The sequence below is a fragment of the Diprion similis genome, chromosome 3 (genome assembly GCF_021155765.1).
Source record: "Diprion similis isolate iyDipSimi1 chromosome 3, iyDipSimi1.1, whole genome shotgun sequence".
Taxonomy (NCBI): domain Eukaryota; kingdom Metazoa; phylum Arthropoda; class Insecta; order Hymenoptera; family Diprionidae; genus Diprion; species Diprion similis.
In genome coordinates this window covers 11,360,789-11,375,253 of record NC_060107.1, presented here as the reverse complement: position 1 = coordinate 11,375,253, position 14,465 = coordinate 11,360,789, and the positions used below count along the sequence as shown (strand labels likewise).

The 14,465-nt window shown below is 31.9% G+C and overlaps 1 protein-coding gene across 2 annotated transcripts in view; it reads right to left on the bottom strand.

Moving 5' to 3' along the window:
* LOC124404203 (tachykinins) overlaps positions 1-14,465 on the bottom strand; it is a 67,146-nt gene extending 52,681 nt beyond the window's left edge. For both annotated transcript variants that reach the window (XM_046878152.1, XM_046878153.1), the window contains exon 1: positions 14,296-14,465. The gene's annotated coding sequence lies outside the window, so the exon portion shown is untranslated. The remainder of the gene's footprint in view (positions 1-14,295) is intronic.

The following is a 14,465-nucleotide window of genomic DNA, read 5'->3' as shown; positions in this document are numbered from 1 at the left end:
TTATTTTCTTTTCTTTTTTTTTTCTTCGAAAAAAAGAGATTAGCACTAAAAAAAATTAATTTTTTCAGATTTTTCGTCCAGAATCGTAGATTATATCTCGATGTTACGTCATATTTTGTAGTTTTCTTTGAAAAAAAAAATATATATGTATGTTTACCATCGATTTTTAGCGTTTTCGTTAGGGATAATTGATCATTATTTTCACCAGGGATTAGAATCGATTAGCAATTTTGATCCTAAGAAATACGTAACGCCAATTAGTCGCGGTAGAAAGATTGGGTAACCTGCAATTCCACGTCTCCATTCCGAGCGAAATAGCATCTTATGCGAGCAGATCCAGCTAGTAGGTAATTGCATCGATTGTTCGACCTAAATTGTTTAGCGGAAATCTTAAGGATTTACGTGGTTATTGTTCTTCCGTCCTGGGACCCTAGGATAACTAAAAATTGTTGCACAAGTAAGGCAGATCGAGGTAAATTGCAAAATACGTGAGTATTATTCGTTGAAGAGTGAAAAGTAGATTTGAAAGGGATTTTAAATTGTTAAATTATCGGGAAAAGAATTTTATTGTTTTAAATTTTTTTTTTAATTTTTAATTTATCGTTTATGATTTTAATTGTTTGTTATTCTTGTTTAAAATTTTTTAATCGGATTTTGGGTATTCCTGGTAAACAATTCAGTGAAAAGTGATTCTTTTTTCGTCTCTTTTTGTCTCTCTGAAATTTTATCAGGTATGTAATACACTTTTTAACGAATAATTAGTTTGCTGAAGTTGAAAAATTTTCATTTCAATGTCTTTTGTGTGATAATATCTACGATTGTTCGCAATAAAAAAAAAAATTCCATGTTGAGAAAATTTAATTTTTTACGGATTTAAAAATTCAATCTTTCCAAAAAATAGGATTATTTATTATACTGTAATAATATTATTTAGTGAAAACAGTATCGTTAATGAAAAAAAATTGATCGCAGCTACGCTCACCATAATTGGTAAAGCAAAATGCAGTATCAAACGTCGTTTGGAAATTCTTAAAAATTGATAAAATTTTTATAAAATACCAGGAAAAATTCCAAGACTTTTTACTATTTTCTTTATTTGTGAAATTGTAAAACAATCATTGATAAAAAATGTTCATTCTCTTAAGCGACTTAGGTTGACGAACGCCTTCAACCGATTTTACCCAAAATTTGGTGAGTTCCAAGTTTTAAGAAGTCAAATAAATTGATCAAATATCATTTACATCAATCCACCATTTTCAACTTACTGCTGATTCGAGAAATTGTTATTTCACCAAAAATGTTACGATTTTGAAGTATAATAAAATCGATCAAGACGAGACCATAAAAATCGGTTAATCCCGTCCGTTCAAAAATACATCCAAAATTGATTTAAAAATGGTAAGAAATTTTTCTATAAACCATAAAGAATATTATTTCACCTGCAAGTTTAAAAAAAAAAAAAAAAAAAACTGTAAAAACGACAGGAATCGCTAGTCAAGATTCTGTAATACTTTTCAAAGTCAAGACGAGTCTTCGTTCGCGAGGAAACAACTTTTTTCCCAAAATCGGCTAAACCACGTGACTAAATATCAAAACGCAATTGACGCGGAGTGTAAAAGCCGGTGAATAAATACAAACTCTGCGAATTCTATGGGGTAAATTCCATATTACTGTGTATTGAATTTGGCAGCGAATTTTGGATTTGTGAAGCGGATTCGGTGTCAGGTAGCTTCCTACACAGAATTTCCTTACATCGTTCAGGTTGGGGGTGTTTTCCCTTACGACATTTCTCAGGGTAGGTAAGTACATATATATATGTATATATATACGTATAATAATACTGACAATAGACTCGGCGAGTGGTTCGGCATATCGGAACTGCTCAGAACCCCATCCCCGGCCAATCATCGCCAAGCACACTTTGCGAGGCACGTGAAGACTTTATTCGATATACCCTTAAGCACACAAAGTCACGTGGAAACGTCAGGGGTGAGTATTTCGGAATTTGAATTCAACTTATTCCGTGTCGGTTACTCTTTAGTTTACAATTAATTACTCTTTCGTTAGATTTATTCATGCGAACGAACGTCGTCGAGGTTTTGAACAATCGCGACTTGTTGTTTGTTACGATAATCAGCTTTTCCGGTTATATTTTATTGAAATATAATCTTGACAGGGGGTTGGATGGAAATTCCGAATTTGAAGAATCTCGAAAGCGCTTATAAATTTCGAATTATTTCGTGGCGAAAGTTGAAGTGAGGAAATCAAAGTCGAGACACGATGCTCGTAATTCCGGAAATGCAAAGTTCCGAAAGGCCGTAACTTTGGGAAATCGACGTTCCGGATATTCGAAAATGAAAAAATTTTATCACCTGAAACATCGATGTTCTGAATGATCGAAGATTTTTAGCTCTGTGAATTTCTGGCTTGCTGAAAGTTCGCGACTTTGATTTTTCTCTGTTTTGGATTTTTTATATTTTTACGTTTCGAATCTTGGTTATTCGGATTTTTGGTTTTTCTGACTTTTTTACACGCATTCGTTGAGTAAACTAAGCCGTGTGAGTTTTATTTTAATTTTTGGAATCTTACTCTATCGAAACTTTATTTTTCGAAATTTTGTGCTCCATCGGAATATTACTTTTTGGAACCTTGAATTTTCAAAATCTGGAGTCGTCGGATTTCTAACCATTCGAAACTTGGTTGTTTCGTAAAATTTTGTGTCTTTACTTCAAGTCTCACGCCCTCTTCTCAGCTTTGGCTCTTTTTTCAAGATGGCGATAAATAAACTTTAGTCATCATTAATACGAGGCTATAAAACTGTCGAAATACAATCTCGGGACCAAACACACTGGTTCGAAAAATTTTACACAATAATTACAACATTATTTTGTAAAGAAAAAACTCCTAATGATACAAGAAAAATTATGAACAGTTACTTGTGCCCTGTTTTCTAGTGATTTCAATTGTATCTAAACCGTCGTTGTAATCTGCTAGCATGAAAATTCTAGCAGAAAAACTACAAATATGACAAAAGAAATTTATCGCAGTGTGCAGAAATTTATAGCTTCAAAATAATTCTTTGAACATTCCGTGGAGAAGTTCAAAGAATTTTTTACGACTGGCATGAAATTTGGGTTGGGCTAAAACTTTGTAAGGATCAAAATTTCGAATGGCGGATATATATCGAAATTTCGAACATGCGAAAATAAAGTAAGGAAAGATGATTTGTTCGAAATATTGATTTTCGAAAGTTTCACTGATTAGAATGACCAGTAATCAGTGAGACATTCAAAAATCAAGATTTTGAGCAATTCGTTCTTCCTTCGTTTTAAATTACGATATATCGGTCATTCCAATATTAATCCTCTCAAGTTTTGACCCCCACACATAAAACTTTTGACCATCGATAAAGTAGCATGAATCAAGTATGTCCTTTTAGCGCATAATTTCTGCTTATCGATATTGGTTAAGACTGCATCAGAAGTGATTGGGAAAATTCAATTAGTGTCCTTCAGATCCTTAGGTTTGCCGTATTTTATAGAGACGGTGACGTACCGCATCCAAGAGTCGCATTGAAATCTCCTTGGAGCGGTTTAACGCCCGGAGAGTCGCAAGCAATCAAGGACTCCCGAGAAAATTGCCACCTTATAGGACAACGCAAAACCCTTTTCAATTGCCGCTGGTGTTTTCTTCTCGTTTATCCTGGCCGTATAAAATATGGAAAAATTTAATGCACCTGGTTTTATACACCCTGTGAATTAATAATAACGAGGATAATGAGGCGAAGGTAACGAAGCCACGTCGTAATTGGGTTAGAATTATGTATGAAAATAATGGTTTTGTTTGCCTTGTGAAATTGATGTGGATTTTATAACGGTACGAATTTTTTTGAGCATATTATCACAGTTTTTCTTTTTTTTTTCTTTTTTTTTTTTTTTTTTTTAATATTCAAAACTCAAATTATGAACAATTTTAACGTCTTGACTTACGATTGAATTAAAATACTTTTACCTTCTTGAATACATGAAGATATTGCTAAGAAAAGTCGAGTAAATTGTTATTTCCTGAAACATTGATGCTTACAGCAATTTTTCACTTCTTACTGCAGATGATAAAAAAAAAAAAAAAATTGTCGTTCATAACGCGATGCAAATTATTTATTTCTTATCGATGATTATTTACCTCAGCCAAGACGAAATATTTATATATTTTCATAATCGAAGAAAGTCACAGAATTTATAAGTGAACTGGTTAAATGACGAATATATATTTTTTTTCTCGTTCAACGTACGAACTGAACAAATATTTAAAAAGAGTAAAAAAATTGAAAAAGCGTACATATTTTGTGTTGATGCACAAAATTGATGCTGTAATAAATCGGGAACTTTAATTTTGTAATTCAGGTAACTGCAGATTAATTTTATTATTTAAACAATCTGAAAATATCGTGAAAATCGATCAAGCCATCGATTATACTTGTACGATTTTTAGCCTGATAAATTAAATTGAAGACAAAACAATAGTAATAATAATAATGTTTTAATTTGATTTTTATTTTTAGTGCCAAATGATACACGATTAGATAAAATAAATCACCACTTCATTTCACACTTATCACTTTTTCTATGCGTAATTATTAAAACTTCACGAGTACTCGAACTGATATCTTATCGACATCGATTATAGATTTGAAGCGCAGAGATTTGAGCGATAAAATTGTTAATGATCGCCTGACGTTGTGGATAAAAAATACAAATCGTTCAGAATCTAACAACTCGGGAAGGTTTTGCTTGTTTAATGTAAATTAAGCGTTAAAGTTTACACATTAAATTTATGAAACTAAATTTGAGTAACGTTGAGTTCGCCAATTATATCTTTGTGGCATAAGGTGAGTTCTGCCTGTATTCTCGCAGTTCTTTACACGGAATCTCGTTACTTTTTATTATTCAATCTGGCATTTGTGGGAAGATCGTGTTTTTTTTTTTCCCCTACAATTTTCCCCTTGTTTGACGAAATTACAATCCTGGATCTTGGGGGTGAAATGATCAATCGAGTAACGTGGTTGAAACTTGTCATAACAGTCAGGAAAAAAACTGCCTTCAACTTGCCAAATGTGAAAATAAAATATGGCGAAAGTAACGTATCGTTAATTCAAATAAATTTTATTCAAATTCAAATGAATTTTATTTAACTTATTGATAACACAAATTGTTGTTCTGAGATCATTCTTCTTTTTCTTCATTTAAGGAATCTTTCTCGCAATATATTTGATCGATTTAGTCGGTAAAGTTGGGAAACAGTTTATCGACATGATGAAGAAAGCAAAATAGTGAGGTTATGATACGTCAAATACGTCATATTGTCTTGATACAAATAAATAACTAATAAATCTTACAATTAGCTCAATAAGTGATTATTTTATAATTATAATGCAATTTTTTATAACAAGATTCTTACGTATTACTTAAACACTCGTGAGCCGAAAGTACGTTTTATGAATTAATCGTAGGTCGGCAATCGATTGCACAATTAATATTTTTACGCCAATATTCAACACAAAATAAATCCACTAATAATAAATAATCAACGAAAGTTGTGAGAAATACAGCTAATCCTAAGAATCGTACAGATTTAGGATTTATGTAAGCGTTTGTTGCTCATCCGCGTGAGAAATTTTATTCCAAATTGACGAAATATTTTCATTAACCGTTGTTGTAAAAATTATACCGCAAATCTACAGAATCTGCAATGTACATCGCGTATAGATTTATGGATACCTACAGACTTCACGCCTCAATCAACAGGTATTCAATATTCCCACTTAACGGCGTCGATATTCTACAAAGAAATATATGTACGTATGGTGCATTCCGTGCCAAATTGCCGAGTTTTGATAATCACCGTTCTTAATTATATGTTCTGACGATCTTTTCTAGACGTGGTTTATTTTTATAATGAATATTATATTTTTTTTATCATAATCTAACGAAGACTCTGTAAAAAAGTATTTCCAATAAAACTCAAACAACGAAAAGTTTTGAGACATTTTTTGTCATTTTGTCAATCAGTTTTTTGCAAAAACATTATAATAGTTCTTCTATTTACAAAAAAAAAAAAAAAATTGATAAACTATCCGAAATTCATATTCTGCAGATTAAATTTGTAGTAATATTTAAAAGACAAAGACATGATTGTGAAAATTAAGAATCCTTTGCATCCTTAAAAAAGACTTTCCTTTTCTTTCTCGCATTAAAAGGCCCGGACGAGTCTCATTGATTTCGAAAATGTTCACACATCGGTGATAGAAAAATCGGACAGCTTGTCTGCACGCAAGAATATTGCGGGATGTTGCTTTGATCAAAGAAAAATGAAACGCACTACGATTACAGACGTGACTGGGCTGGGAAATTTGAGAATTTTCTGTAATATAAGGGAATTTCACTTACACTTAATCCCTGCGTCTCGGTGTGCGAATGTATGTGCATACAATAATCCCGCGGGATTATCAGGGTGGACGAAATTGACGGAGTGGATGATGTGATTGAGCAGATATTGACCGGAAGATACGCCGCTATCTGCCCTGTGTTTACTCGGAGACTAAAACCGGATTTTATTTAAACAAAAACTTGAGATTCTGTTTATTTTTTATGTTCGAGATGAAAATTGCGTTAACGAAACTAAAGAAAGCTCGATTGTCGTTTTGTTTTTTTGTTTTTTTTTACTCAGTTTACATTTATTGCACAATTTTACAACTGACGAAATTGATTTTTAGTTATGGTATATTCCGAAAATATTCAAACGGTTCCGATTTGGTGAAAACAATTTATTGTAAAAAAAAATTTTCACCTTTTTTTCAGGCTTGATTTGGGGATTGCGGTTATTTGAGAAATGATAATATCGAAATTAGTCGCTTGTTTTTTGTTTTTGAGTAAAAATATTTTATACACAATTATTCTCAAAACTCACCAACAAATTCTAACAACTTTTAAGAATTTTGCAAGAATTTCTCTATTTCTGGGCAGAATTGTGATTTTTCAAAATTTGTGTAAAAGCATTTAATATTTTTTGCAAATTTCTTGAAAGTACTTTTAACCAGAGTTTGAGAAGTGAATTTTTCAAAATCTCTTAAGCATCGTCAAAATAATTCAAACTTTTCCTCCGGAAATAGTATCGAACTTTTTTCACTTAACCGTCTGAAAACGTGATAAATTTCTGAAATATTTCCGGTAGAAAAAAGGAGAGCATCAGAAATTTGTGAGAATTTTTTTTTTTTTTTCGCCAGCGTCTGAACCTCTCGCTAGATTTACGCGAAGAAAAACATTGAATAGTGAAATCCGGTGGAGTAAAGATGGCAGTTGAAAAAGATTGAATAATCGAGAAGTGTTGAAAAGGTTTCCTAACTGTATAAATATGTAAAAATTAGATTGGATTGTCGAACTCGAGCCAAACTCAAATACAATTTATTTCAATTTATTGATTCTTTAGCGAGGATGCCAAGTTTGAGGAGTCGCGGATTCTGATTTTACTACCAAAATAATTATCTCTCGTCAAATGAAGCCAAATAATTATTACCCGATTAAAAACACGTTGTGCCTGCTCTGTAAAGGGGCCAAAAAAATCTGGGACATCGTTCGAAGTTGATTGAATTCCGACGATAATCGACGGCGCAACTTGAGACCCCATTTTCAAGATCTTTCGAGCAATCTAACGTGAAAATTGAAAACCCCGAAATCACACAGTCGGAGTATCGAAATTTTTTAAGAAGTTGCAGCTCTTCGTAAACAAGAACGAATCCACGTCTGTTTCTTATATATAAAATTTTGGAAAACTGTGTGGAACGTGGATTTGATTTGAACACAAAATTTTTTTAATCACTTTAATCTCTATTTAATCTCCTAACAAATGCGACTAAATCAAAGTCTTCGGTTTAATTCTTTCACAAATTATGCTAAGTTGCCAAATTTCACGTGTAATAATTAACGTTGAAAATGTTTGCAGTTTTTTTTTTTTTTTTTTTTTTTTTTTTTTTTTTTTTTTTACGAGATTCGATGCATAAAATTTAACTCATGCGATCAGTAAACAAACGCGTTAAAGAATTTGATGAGCCGATAGTTTTAGGAAACACAAGTGAACTTAAGTTTATCTATTTTAACTCCGACGTTCTTATGAAAAAGGACCAAATTTTTTACACTATTTTCAAAATTTTACGCTATATAATAATAAGTTTAGATCCTAGTATCGTAGACGTGGCCAATTAGATTTCAGACAAGTACCAGCATTAATTACGGTGATATTGGCTATTAGGTACGTGGGAAGAATTAGAGGAAATTGAAAGTTTAACCTGATTTTTAACCGCCTCCTAGTTCGACGGAAGCGATTAGCCCCCTGGCGAAAATAATTTGCACAAACTTTCAGATACGTTTCTCATTCTCTTTACTTTTTCGATCTTCACGTAGACAATAATTACGATCAATTTGTGGCAAAAGTCTTGATGCATCTAAAAAATTTTAGTTTTATATAATAATACATAATTCAACGTATTTCTTTTTTTTTAAGATTTTTCCAAATTTTTTACCAGCTACATTTCGGAGCAATTAACTTCTACTGTTTATTGAAAAAACTGAGATCCGATTTTTTTTGGATTTAATATGCAAAGTAAAATTTTTCGGGAAATTTGCAAGGATTTTTACCTTACACTCAACTTGGTTGGAAATTGTTTAAAAGACCAGAAAACCTGGATTTTCTACAAAGAATGAGATTTCCCAAAGACATCTGATATTAATCTAAAAATTTCTACGACATTTTTAAATCCCTCTGACATGATCGGAATAATTTAATATCTTTCTGCAAAATAAATGAGGAAATTTTCTCTGAGAATATTATTCGGAAAATTTTATTAATTTTCAAAAAAACTGCAAGTATTTCTCAGACTTTTTTTTTTCACCAGGCTCAAATCCGCTATTTGTGTTTAGCAGCTGAACTTCCCTGAACTTCTGCAATATTTCTCCGTTTCAATGCAGGGGGAAAGCGATTCGTTGACAAGCGTGAAAATCGGTACACGCCTAGAAAGACTTGTTGCGGGAACGGCTGTTATGAAATTATATAGTCCATGGTGTATTAAAATCCCATTAATCATCATCTCACTCCTTCTGTCTAACCTGCGTAACTCTTGAGTCATAGTGGTGAGTGTTTTTACCACCCATTTCATATCCAGTTTTTGTATAATTAAAGAACTATTCGAATATGAAATCAGATTTCAAAAATTCAAAACGATGGATCCAATATGCCGTACGAAATTTTCAAGAGAAAAAAACTCTGTCCAGGGATTGTTGGGGTTGCTAATGACGAATCTGAAATCAGGTTTTGAAAATTCGGAATTACGAAACCAATCAGCGACCCCAAAAACTCCCTGCATAGAGTTTTTTTTTTTTTTTTTTTTTTTTTTAACGAATTCGATGAAATTTGACATTTTCGTCCGCCGTGTTAGATCCGCAATCTTGAATTTATGAAATTTCGATTTCAGATTCGTCAGCAGCGACCCCGAAAATAATACAATACTATGTTTTTATAAAAATTGACTAAGCACGATATAAATTTATCTGACATCGTAATTATCGCCAATTTTACTTTCAAAGATCAATATCTTCACTGCTATTCATCACAATTATTATTCACCAGGGTAACTCTAATTTACTTACAAAACAGTTGTTCGTTTCTGTCGCTCGATTCGCACGAAATTTTTACCGTCAATAATGTTTTTGGATTTTATTTCAATGTTGTATCGAAACTTTTCTATAAACTTTGAAGAAATTATATAATATCATGAATTATAGAATGGTTTGAAATTTTTTTAAATATATTCTCCGATTTCCGTAACACTTTGGTAGAAAAAAATTTCTCATCCAATGAGTCGATTACTAAATCAATTCTGAATTCTGGTTAAATTTTACTTCAGAATCTTGATGTTAGATGATATTTTTATTTTTATCGTTAAACAAATCCTCGAAATTGAAATTTTTCAGGCAGAACTGAATCATATATCAAAATTTCTTCACTTTTCATGCTACAGAAAATTCTTTTCTTAGGCGAAGAGTAAGAAGCTTCTTTATATTTCAAATGATTTTGCAACTTTAATCGATTACGATAAGAATTTCGTAAGTTCGTATAACTGATTTTAAATTTGAAACTCATAATTCCGGCGACAAATTAACTCCTTAGAAATATTATTATTCGTTAAATTCCCTTCGTAATTTTTTATTTCACTTTCCTTTCATTACACGAAATAACACGTTTTCTAGACTTTCAGACTTCTTGTCAAAACTAGCTTTCACCTAATCGCATAAAATTCGCCAACTCGTAACGAGCCAATATTTATTTTTTTAATGGGCTTGTTTTCTATTCCAAATTACTCCGCAACTAAATGCAAACCCAGTGAAAATTTTTACTTTTTCTTCAGCAACTATTTGTGCCGTTCAAATTCCATCTTAATCAGTTATGGTTAACTAATTGTTAGGCTAATTTATTTCACAATCCAACACATTGCGTTTCGTGTATTATTATTTTTTCTTCAGCTGGTAAAAATTAAATTCTCCATGTATGTTCATTGTTTACGGTATGATTTGGGCCATTTCGGTGGCAAAACGATATCGTTTCAGTCCACTTTCGTTTCGCCTACTCATCGCGTGAGTATTTCAAGAACACATTCAGCGAGTACTGAATATTTCATTTTCCCGTGTAATTTATGTTGTGTACCACTCCTTGTTGCCATAACGCGTTTTCAGCTACCCGCGTTTATATTCTCTTAATTTTTTCACTGCCGACCTTTAATACGCGTACCAACCAACGCCTGCATCAAGTTTTTTGAAAATAAGAATTCACCGCTGCAATTACACTATTCGATTTGCCTTTTACTTTATCAAACGTGTCTCGAACTGGAAACAAATTTCCGTGAATCTTGATTTTTCAATATTCGTTTACTTTTCATTTCTTTTAAGATCATGAAACAGGTCCCGAGTTCAACTTTGAGTGGAACAATTTTCCGGAAAAAAGTGGATTTTTTAACAAAAATTTTCAGGCGAAATATAATGACTGATTTATAATTATTTGACGTCAAATTCTTTGAAATTTTTATTGCCATTATTATCGTTTCATCAATTTCACTTTATCAAAAGATGTAAAAAAAAATATTTGCGTGTAACATTTTCAAAACCGTTTCATAAGAATTTTATCGTTAATAAAATCTATACAGCGATACACGGCGTTTTTTCTATATCGAAAAACGAACATATCGACAGATTTTAAAATCTGTTTATCGATTGTAAAAATGATTTCGCAACGGAAAGAAGAAAAAAGATAATTGATTATTGATAAAATGAAAATGAAAATGAAAATACAAACTGAAAAAAAAAAAAACAAGGAAAAAACAAAAATTTTCAAAAAGCTTGTTCAATGCTGTTAGTTTTAATGATACCTAAATCATTAACGCAATACAATTCACATTAATGTAAATATGCAGTGTTTAATATACACATTAATATACACGTATGTGAGGAAGTGTGGCTTCTTAAGCCCGATTTAAGACATTATCGCTTCTACCAACTTAGCGATGTGGGGTGAGCTTCCGGCGTGGCCTTTATAAGCCCTGCGAAAGCCCGTCGGCCGCAATTCGAGTCCCCCGAAGGCGAATCCCCAGATGTCTGATGCATGAATTTTGGTAAATTAGCACCCTTAGTTGCAACGATTCGCACTCGAATGAGTTGAAAATATATATATACATCTATATTAGGGTGTTTTGCTTGGAAGAGACGTTTTGTTGTTTTTTTTTTTTTTTTTATTTATTTTTGATGATTTTTCACCTCAATGCTTGTCGTATTTTAAATTGTATTCCAATTTCAAAAAGTCAGTTCCTCGGAGTTAAAATGACATGGAAAAAATGTCATGTTTAAAAATTTTTATACATACCACGTGATCGCATTTTAACGATACCTACGTACTTGATACTGTGCAAAATGTTTTGTAGAGAAGTAAATTTTTTTGTTGACATTTGTACGACAATTAAAAGTAATTTCGCCTTTAAAAGCATGCGATGATCGATGAATTTTTTTCGCGAACTTGAATTGACTTTAGCTACTGATATTGTTCACTTGATATTTTCTTAGAGAATTTAATTCAGCGTAAAATGATTCCAGGGTTAATCTCATATCATCAAATTTGGTTGAATAGTAACAATTTTAGCAATAAACATTTTACATTTCACATATTTAATCTGAATTAAAAACTTCAAATTCCAAGAGTGACGTTTCAAAATTAGTTTCAAGAGATATCCTCTCGCGAATTTTTTTCATTCGTCGTCAAACGTTATTGCAAATTAGAGTGAAAAAAAAACTTGCTTACAAACTTAACGCAGAGTTGAAAAATTTTTCAGTGGTACGTTCCTCAAAAATTTCACGACCGATTGTTAGAATTTTCCTCTCCCATTCGCGGAAGAAAAAGTTTTTAATTCTTGAGGATGATTCTTAGGCAATAAAAAAAAAAAGGATGCAAAATCTTGATCTGGTCAACGATAAAAAATTTGTCATTTTAAATGCCTTACATTTTTTATATTCTAAAGTAAATTGTACAATAAATTAGCTACTGATTAAAGTTTTTCTTCCTTTCAATCGTTATCGATTAAGTTGTTTTTTTTTCTGTTGATTGCAATAACGAACGAAGAAATTTTTTCTATTTTGAAAATTCTTCGTATTTCGAAATGAGCACTCAGAAAATTTTGGGACAGAAATTCCGTCGTTTCCACTACAGTTTCAACAATGTCCCAACTGTCGAATCATAAAGTTTTTCATCCACCTATTGGACAGACGTTCCGATTTGAGTTTTTACCAAAAAATTGATAATTTTGAAAATAATTAAGAAAACAGTGAAAATTTAAAGGAATAAGTAAAGCAGTTTCGTTTTTTTTCTCCTTGTTAAATTCACTAGAAACTAACAATCGGTTGAATTTTCGTGGATAAATTTTGTGTTCGTTTAAATACGAACACGACGCGAGTTCATTTCGGGGTGAAAAAAAAATCCGATTAAACGAATCAAGAAAAGCCCGCGATTTGCGTGCAGCGAAACTGATTTTAAATCGGTGGAAGCTTTCTTACAATCGACCGGCTCGCGATATCTTGAGCACATCAGAACTGAGCAATCTCAGCTTTGGACACAATATGCACACGACGAAAACACGACGGGAATTTTTACTTGCGATTAGGACCGACTTTGATCGCCATTTCCGCAGCTAAATCCTTCTGACGTAACCATTCAGGGTCACGTGGTACCAGTGACGCCATAAATATGACGAGGGAAAAGGAATAGAAAAGGAACTCGAAATTCGCACGGAAATCCGAAGTGAAAAGTTCCCAAAAATTGTCTTTCAATCATTCGCAATTTTTTGTTATTTCGTGTTAATTTTCTCGAAAAAAAAAGAAGATTTTCTTGCTTATTACAATATATAATAAATTTTTAAATATACACTTCAATTACGTGTTTGGTGAAATCCGAGTGAAATCTCACTAAACAGTTTGGTGCGACATAGAATTCCCTTTCGATTTTATTCGATTCTATCCGAAGTAGAATGAAATATATAAACCGTGATGAAAAAATATTCATCATAGTCTAGATTTTGAGAAAATTATGAAAGATTAAAAAAAGTTTTTGATAAAAAATTAGAACTTGATTTAGAAAAAAATCACTAACTATAAAACTTTCTTCTTTAAAACTTCTAAAATAAGATCATAGTGATATATCTTAGATCATAGACATCCTATTATTAATTCTTTAAAAATACAAATTTGGTACCTAAACGAAAGAAAAAAAATTAAAAATTTAACATTCAATTCCTTTAAAAAAATTTACTTTAAATTCCGTTTCGTCGATCGTAGTTTGTGATAAAAATTCGCTAAAATCGAATGATTTTTTATCATCCAATCAAAGCAATATCATAAAAATGACACGTTTTTTGTGTTTCTTTTTTTTTTTTTTTTTTTCTACAATTTCTCAAAACAGTCAGAAATATTTTCAGACAAAAACACGATTGCAGTAAACTGCAAAGGGTATAAAATAAAATTGGGGGGGGGGGGGGGAGGGGTATTTGAAACATGAAAATATTCAGCTATTATAGTTTAAATTTCACGTAACAATTTTTTTCGTAACAATTTCAAGTGTAAATTAGCCTGCAAGGTATTCGAAAAAAATTTAAAAAAAAAGAAAGAAAACAAAAAAATAAAAACAAACATTTTTTTTTTTTTTCAAACTCACCTACGATTTTTCGAATCTGCGAGTCTCCCGTCTCTTCGGTTCTTCACGGGATCTTCGAATGCGGGTTCGGATTTCAATTGGCCAAAGCTGTAATCGTCCCGGAGGTCGTTCGCGAGATGAGGGGCCTGCAGGTCGTACAAAGCTAGCCAGACAGGTCAGCGTGAGAAGCA